Consider the following 8,641-nt stretch of genomic DNA (forward strand, 5'->3'; position numbering starts at 1 on the left):
TCGGAGCCCAGGCTAGCTTTCCCTTTTCCTAACAGAATGATTTAACAATACCTAGCACAAGCTTCTCTCACACGCTTGTTCATCTAAATTTGAGTATTTTGAAAATAAAGCGTGAAATGGTTAATGGTTTTTAAGAAACAATTTTTTTTAAAACGTAGTAGATAGCAACTCCGACGTAGCGCTTTCAACGAAACTGGAATTAAAAAATAGCAAACAAATGTGGGACTAACACATGGAGGTTGTGGTCATTCTTTTATTTCACAACTAGTCTTTTGCCTGTGCCGATGCTCAGGCTCATACTCCTATTTCAATATTACCAACACATGTGCAAAGTTCAATAACGATGTTTATTTGTATGATAATAATGTTGACCTATGTTTAGAAAAAAGAAACAAAAAGTAAGAATACAAACAAACCTAATGCTATCGTACATTATTGGATGGTGTTGTTGTAGCAATGAAAGAGAGGTTGCACAATAGTATTGTATTCAACAATATTCTCCTGATAAGTAGACATTTAAAATCAATTTACTTTAGTGGAGGTGATATAATAAGAAACACTCAATAGTTGCCTTGGTCATCTGATGCTGCATGGCAACATAAAGAAATAAATGTAATATATATTGAAATTTTGTAAATTAAATATTGACTTGTTGGAAATGATATCTAAGGAAAATGTATACAGTTGACAATGTAGGACTTGTAAGTATAACAATTTGGTAAGCATACCTGTTTATAAGTTTGCAAACACTTCTTTGTATACCACATTAATGGTAGTATTTTTTGCAATGCCTTGTTTATCATGAATAAGAATACGTAGTCCTTTTTTACTTTGCACTCGTGAAAGTGCAACATATAGTTGGTCATGATAAAATACTGGGTTTGGAAAATACAATCCAACATGTGCCAAGGACTGTCCTTGAGACTTGTTTATAGTCATTGCAAATGAAACGATAAATGGAAACTGTCTTCTAATTAATTTGAATGGCCATGGAGAATTGGAAGGAGACATATTCATTCTTGGTATGTATGTCCTATGACCTACATTAGGTCCAGTTATTAACTCTGCTTGAACTACATTGGTTCCAAGTTTGGTGACAATTAGCCAAGTTTCATTGCATAAACCATCTATCTGGTCTAAATTTCATAGTATGATGGGAGTACCAATCTTGATTCTTAGCTTGTGATTAGGTATCCCTGATGTTTTCAAGGTGTTAAGAAAATTAGGTGTTAGTAATCCAAAAGCAAGATTGAGTAGCTCATCAGATTTGTCAACACTATCAGCACTACAATACTCTTTCTTGTCACTGGGAATCAAAGACAAGACATAGTCATTTATTTTGTCAACAACATCTTTTGAAGAGGCTAGGATAGATCTCTTTTGCAAGAAATCTGCGTTGTTGTAGTTTTGTAATAAATCTGGATATGTTGCATCAACAATTGCTTGGATAGGATCCTCAAAATCCATTATAAGAAACTCATTTGGGATGGCGATTTCGCAATGTCCATCGTTAGGTTGGCCAAGTTTGCCATCACCTATGTCTAGTAACCAATCAGAAAACTGTTTGAGTTCATCAGTGTTGCTATGGTTAGAAGGATTGGATTGCAAGCATATATTTTGTCAATTTTAGAATTTGACAATGATCCCAAATGTATGATGCATTTAGAGATGCATGGACAATATCAGAGCGATTACCTCTTGGAACAACAGGTAGTATTTGTCGAAAATCACCACCAAAAACAATAACCTTTCCCCCAAAAGGTCTGTCGTTGTACATGATGTCTTTTAAGCTTTTGTCAAGTGCCTCAAAACTAAATTTGTGACACATTGGAGCTTCGTCCCAAATTATTAATTTTGTCCTATGCAACATTTCAGCCAAGTCACTCCCCTGATGAATATTACATGTTGAATTTTGTGTTGCAGGCACAGGTATGACAACTTAGAATGTGTTGTTCTACCTCCGGGCAATAATAATGAAGCAATCCCACTAGAAGCAACAGTTAAAACAATGCCTCCATTGGAGCGCACAGCAGATGATAAAGTTTTCCACATAAATGTCTTGCCGGTCCCACCATATCCATAGAGAAAATAAACTCCCCCTAATTGACTTGCAACAACACGTATAATATTATCAAAAATAGAAGCCTGCTCATCTGAAATTAGTAATGTATAAATCAAAATTAATAGTAAGGATTGCTGGGAATGAATATTTTGTGAGTTAAAACTCAAATGGGGTGTACGTACCTATCATTGAGTGATAGCATCTGTTAAATTTGGCAGACAAAACTTCCTTGTCATAAGTCATTTCATTGTAGACGAGCTTATTTTGGTGTGGGTTGGCAGCATAGCCTATTGGGTGTGGCATTGAAGGGAAATCTCATAGGCTTTTCCTATTGGCTTGTAGCATGTTTTCAATTTGAGTGAAACAAAGATGCTTTGTTTCTTTGTCAGTGAGTTGAATGCCTATGAATAGTCAAATAATCACATTGTTAGCAAGTACATTGTTTCCTATGAATGATATATAGTTATTTAGGATTTACGAAATTACCTTGACTTCTATGATTAAATACAATATCATTTGTCATCCACCGCCAAGTTTGTTCCCACACATATTCTGGTCTCTCCATTGTATTCATAAATAGCAGGTTGACAAATAACTTTCGAAGGAAGTGTGGAGTTCCCCAAGTGTTAGCCTCTCGTAAAGCACTAACAAATTCTTGATCACTTCCTAGGAAACCTTTTGCAAAGCATGCTTCTCAAAAAGTATGGTATACCACATTGTCTACTGTTCTGATATCTTTGTAAGATTGTGAGCCTTTAGCGGAGGAAAACATTATCCTCATGTAAAACAACTCTTTAGTTGAAGGGGGTACCCATATCAGCCTCCCTATTGTATTTCCTTGTTTTCTTGGCTGCCAGCATCTCTTGTGTGCAACATAAACGAATTTGGACACATATTCAGGATAAGTAAGATCCCTTCCACCATGGTATATTTTATTTGAATGCATCCAAGTTGTAAACATTGATTCTTTGATGGTACTCTTAGATAGTACTGTCCCAATTTGTTGGTTGTCTGTCTAGTAAACTGGCTGTTGATTTTCAAGGTGGAAATAGAGACGCTCAACTGCTGGTGCATGTCCATGCATAGGGAATGCAAAAATCTTCCAACATGCTTCAGGGGGCGAGACATACCTAGGGGATGATTAGTAAAACATAAACACATAAGAAGTTGGTCAATTAATGTAATAATGAGGGGTGTGTTGTGTATAGGTGAATGTTATGCATTTAATGAACATATGGTTGATATTATAATTTATACCGAGTAATGTTGAAGTTGAAAGATAAAGACAAAAATGTCCTGAATTAAATATAATAATTTATACCCTTTCAGAGAACACCATAATATATGAGATAAAGACAAAAACACAAAAATGTGGAAGTTGAACATATAAAAAGCAAAAGAAGACTATCCAGACAATGAAAAGCATAAATGAAGGGTGTGTTGTGTGTAGATGAATGTTATGCATTTAAGGAAGACATGTTTGACATATACCGGCAATCAAGATACTGTTTAATTTCATCATCAACCTAATGTTGTCTTTCGTTTTGGTTCTGCACATTAACAATAGATTTTGTAACTCGATGAGAACCTTTGTTGATGTACTTAAATAGGTATTTGATGGATGTGCTCTGATTGCACCATTCGACATTCAGTGTGTCCTGTATTTGAGTAGCAATTGTGGACTGTATGGTACAATAAAACGATTATCAAGTTCAATACCATGCTTCTGAACCATACGCCCGTCATTTGTTCTCCTGTATACTAGAAATCCATCTTGGTCTACAATTGTGGCTTCATTGAATTTCTTAGGGAAAAATCTAATACACTTCCCATTGACCATACATGGTGCACTTCTATTTGGGAGTCCACATGGACCGTGAATCATATGTTTGGAGACAATTTCATATAATTCTGGATCTGTGTAATTATTTGGTATCTCTGTAGAAATTATTTTATCAATGTCTTCTGGATTTGGATACTTGTTTGCAGGTTACAAAAATATTAAAATATAAGCATGAGGCAATCCTCTTTTTTGCCACTCAATAGTGTAAATAACTGCAGTGAACATAAAATATTAGTAGCCACATTAATAATGAATAATTGTAATTATAGTTTAACATTGCAATTGTAAGAACACATTGATTGAAATGGTAATTACTTACATCCCAGAATGGGACCAAAGACATGTCCACGTTTGAGATCATTGATCAATTGATTTAACTTTATTTTAAATATCTGTGAGACAACATCAGGGCAGTCATGAGGTGTGAGATTGGATTTCCTAACCTTTCTTTGTATTTCAGGCCATGCTGGATTACACGTTAATGTCAAAAATAGGTCTAGAAATCCGATATGGCCACAAATTGCCATGCCATCAAAATATAATTGTTCCATATACCTTTGACTACCAACAAAGGAGCTGGGTAGTATAACTCTCTTACCTTTTTCGTTGCCAAGTGTTTCAGGGGCATTATTACAAGCATTCAAATTGATGTATTTGTCAACTCTGAGTTGCTGTTGATGTTGTCTAACAAAATTTAGGTTTTGCGACTCAATCATACAGTAACCATCAACAACCTATTGCTGAAACAATCTCCTTGCATGCAGTATTGTTTGAGCTTAATTGTTCCTTGATTGCAGCCTGTAACAAAAATATTCACGCATGGTAACCTTTTTTCTCTTTGCTGCATGGATATTTGGATGATCCTTATGAGGAATATCTGGCCTATAGCCATCTTTCCCTCTAGGGTACAACAGGGGATATTGCAAAGGCAAATATGCAGGATGAAGTTCATTGATTCTTTTCAACAATCCTGTTTTCTTTTCTATTATGATATCCCTGTGGTTACCTGTGTGCTCGTCACCAACAATCAAAGCAGCAACTTCAACAGTATTTGGCAAATTGTATAATCTTCCATCTGACTGCCTATCATAAATGAGTTTAAGCTTTAGGCTAGAGACTATTGAAGATTGTAGTTTATCCCTTGCCATTCTAAACTTATGCGCATAATGGTTGTTGTTATCTAGCATATTCTTAATGGCAATGATAATGTCTTCATCAAGAACATGTTTGTTGTTGTACATTGATGAAGGAGCAAAAGCAAGTGGTGATGGTATACATTGTTAAAAGATAATTTAAAAATATGTAATGTAACATTTATTGGTTGGATTGTAACACTTACGGGTTTTGCGAAAGCCTGTTGTTAACTTTGTTGTCTGTATCATAAATATATAGTTGTGCAAACTTTGGTGACTTATTTGCCAAAGGTAGGAGGCTTCCAATAAGATGATGACCTTGACCATGTACGTGGAATGTAGGAGACCCTCTTTTTGTATTATACCTTGTGTCAAGTTGGAGACCGGGTGATGTGAATGCAAACATTACATTATATGATCGAATGTTTTGCTGGAAGTTCTTAGCTTGAGAGTCGTTAGTATCAAAGAGTAGTCGCCTCAACGATTGTGGAGCATCTTGTAACACAGGTAGTTGTATTTTTTCATCACTACAACATAATGCAAACTTTGGGTTTTTTATTTGTTTGTCTTTGTTAATCCTCTCATCATACCACATCATAGCTTTACAGTGTCAGCATTGCCAAACTGGATCTCCAACATCTTTGTAACCTATACCTGTACATTAATGTGTAAGTTTACATTCAACCATAAATCAAAAGGAATTAAACAAAACACCATCAAAATGGAAAGTTGATTGCCTAAACCTGTATTTTGATTTTCATATGGTGTGTCCACATTCTCATTTTGATCAGTTTCTGCATCATCCTCTGTTGGTGGGTCATCAAATGAGTAATCTATATGACACCAAAATTGTTTATTTAATCTAAAATAAATTGTGTCTGCCTAAAAAAGTAAATCAAATACGTTGTAAGTTAAATACAACGATTGGGAAGTTAACATAATTTAAACACAACAAAAACATTCAAATAAAGTTTCTTTGATTAAACACAACAACAACATTTGACTTGTATCAATGCCCCCCTCAATTTTATTGATTTCTTTATCATTGTCATCTGAGATGTGCTCTATTAATATGGATTTCTGTATTGTATATTTTCCTGAATGTATATGCTGAGTTGTTGAGGGAGAGTGAATGGGATCAGCATCTGAGATTGTATGTATTGAACAATTTGCATGATGATTCAACATCGATGGAGTTAAATTTTCTTTCCCAAACTTTGACATCAGATTCGTCTGGATAGTTGAAGCATCTATGGTACGTTGGTGGAATGAATGCCTCGGCTAAATAGCATATTCACTTGTATGATTGCGCTCACATTGATTTGTAGACAACATGATGTTTAATAATGGTGTACACTGCGTATGTACTATGGGACTATGCCCTTTAAATTGTGTGTCACATGGTGACATACGTTTACACTTTTCTGCAATAATAGTCATTATATTCGTGTTAGCATTTATAAAACATAAGCATAAATGAAATGTGCTTTGATATACATTTTTACAGTTAGGTACATAATTATTTTGACTGTCATCACTTTGTCTTCTCTCTCGCAATATGTTTTTTCTACATTTCCTCCGTTCGGCAAAATTTTCCATTTCAAACTCCACTTGTGAATAAAGTCTACATTATTTTGTAAGTCTTTGCAAATAAAAATTTAAGATAAACATATTAAAATTGCAACATGTAAAATTGATACTGCATGTAGTATTGTACAATGAGTTAAAACTTATTTTTCACCAACAAAAAAATAAGCAAAGAAACTTTACTTGATGGTTAGTTGTCTCTTGTCAATGTTGTGTTGTTGTCTCAATCTAGCTTTCCCAACTTGCGTTTTGGTTCAGCGTTCAAGTTTATCTGCATGTTATTTGTTGTTGAATTTGATTCAATGGTGATGATGATAGAAAAACAACATTATCAAATTGATTTCCATTAAGAGAACCTACTAAAAGTGAAGAAGAAGCCCTTCTCGTGCATTGCCCAAGTTGTTGATTGGACATTGGGTGACACTTTCCATTGCTTCACTTTTGGCTACAGTACTTGCAAGTACACATTATTAATTGTGTTCATTAAATGTGTTGGCAGCTTTTTATAACCCTGTGTGGTCTTTGAAAGAATAATAAGCTCCATATTTCTGAAGTTACATTCACAAAAGCCAAATTGTTTAAACTACTGATTATATATATTTATTATATTTCTATTGTTATTAAATAGGTGGAAAATGATTTACAATTTTGGTATTCTAAATAGTTACGCTTCACTTTTATTGAATTGTGTACACCAATATATTTTAGAGCAGTGAATTTAGAAAATGGGTTGTGTAAAGTAATTTTAAAGATCCTAGGAACATGTAAAGTCATACGCTCCATTGTGGTTCTAAATGTTGAGCAATTAATACTTTAAAACTATATAAATATTCGGGCATATATATATATATATATATATATATATATATATATATATATATATATATATATATATATATATATTAAAAAAAACCATGTAATAACTTGACTAATAATATGAAGAAAAAATATACTACGGTCACATAGATGAAAATAAAACACTCCCAAAATATATATTGTCTAATACCCGAAGGTAATTAAATATTGTTTAATCACCCATGGTGATTAAGTTACACCATTCGGGTTCATCAAAACTTACAAAATAAAATAAGTTTAACAAAAAAGGGCAAATAAATTATATTGGACTGTGGACTGGATTCTTCAATCGGACTAACCTTCGTCATCCCATATGAGTTGCTTCCTCAAGATAAGTTCTCATACATGTTGGTTGGGCTGAAAATAGAAGGCGACCACATCTCCAACCATTAGGTTATTGTCCATTAAGAACCGGTACCAAGGTCCAGCCAGACATCGAACGCCATTGTCCATAGACATCGTCCATATTAAACGACGCCCACTACTACGCTGAATAGTCATATATAGTGATGATGGCCCAACCAAATTGAGAGCCTCGGGGGGCAGCAACTACATTTAAAGCAAAGCAGTCACTAATGATTGTAAGGTCATTATTAATTAATAATCAAAGCAAACATTTATAATTTATGATATTAATAAACAAAACAAACATTTATCATATCAATAAAGTTATACCAATGGGGTAGCATGTGAGATCATAGGTTGGGTAATGTCTATGGTTAACACATAATTTCTTGTGGATCTACGAGGCCTTCCACATGTCTGTCTTTCTAGTGGTGGAGTGAAATGAAGATGAAAAGTTGTATTATTGTTGGGTGCCATAAAGTGAACCATGACACCTTCATATATATTCAACTGTCTTCTAAATTGTTTAAGCCCATCAACAAAATAGTATATGTTATTATATTTTCTAATCTTTATAATGTGCTTGTGTCCATTGTAATCAAAGAGCACATTAGGGGGGTAATCAGGAACCCATTACTGATGATATTTTGAGGGTACCTCAATGTAGTTCTGCAATTAAAGATTCAACAATATCACAATAGCAATATAAATTACAGGAATGATAAAATAATTACATGGGGAAACACTTACTCTATCAACATGGAATGCAACCTGAAATTGATATATTACTATGCATCCCAAGAATTTAGGTGGGGC

General features: G+C 34.1%; 1 pseudogene; it reads right to left on the reverse strand.

Annotated features, from left to right (window-relative positions):
- Positions 1-1,588: 1,588 nt before the first annotated feature.
- Positions 1,589-5,146, reverse strand: LOC114424137 (annotated as a pseudogene).
- Between the last annotated feature and the right edge of the window lie 3,495 nt (positions 5,147-8,641).

This window comes from Glycine soja, chromosome 8 (genome assembly GCF_004193775.1).
Source record: "Glycine soja cultivar W05 chromosome 8, ASM419377v2, whole genome shotgun sequence".
NCBI lineage: Eukaryota > Viridiplantae > Streptophyta > Magnoliopsida > Fabales > Fabaceae > Glycine > Glycine soja.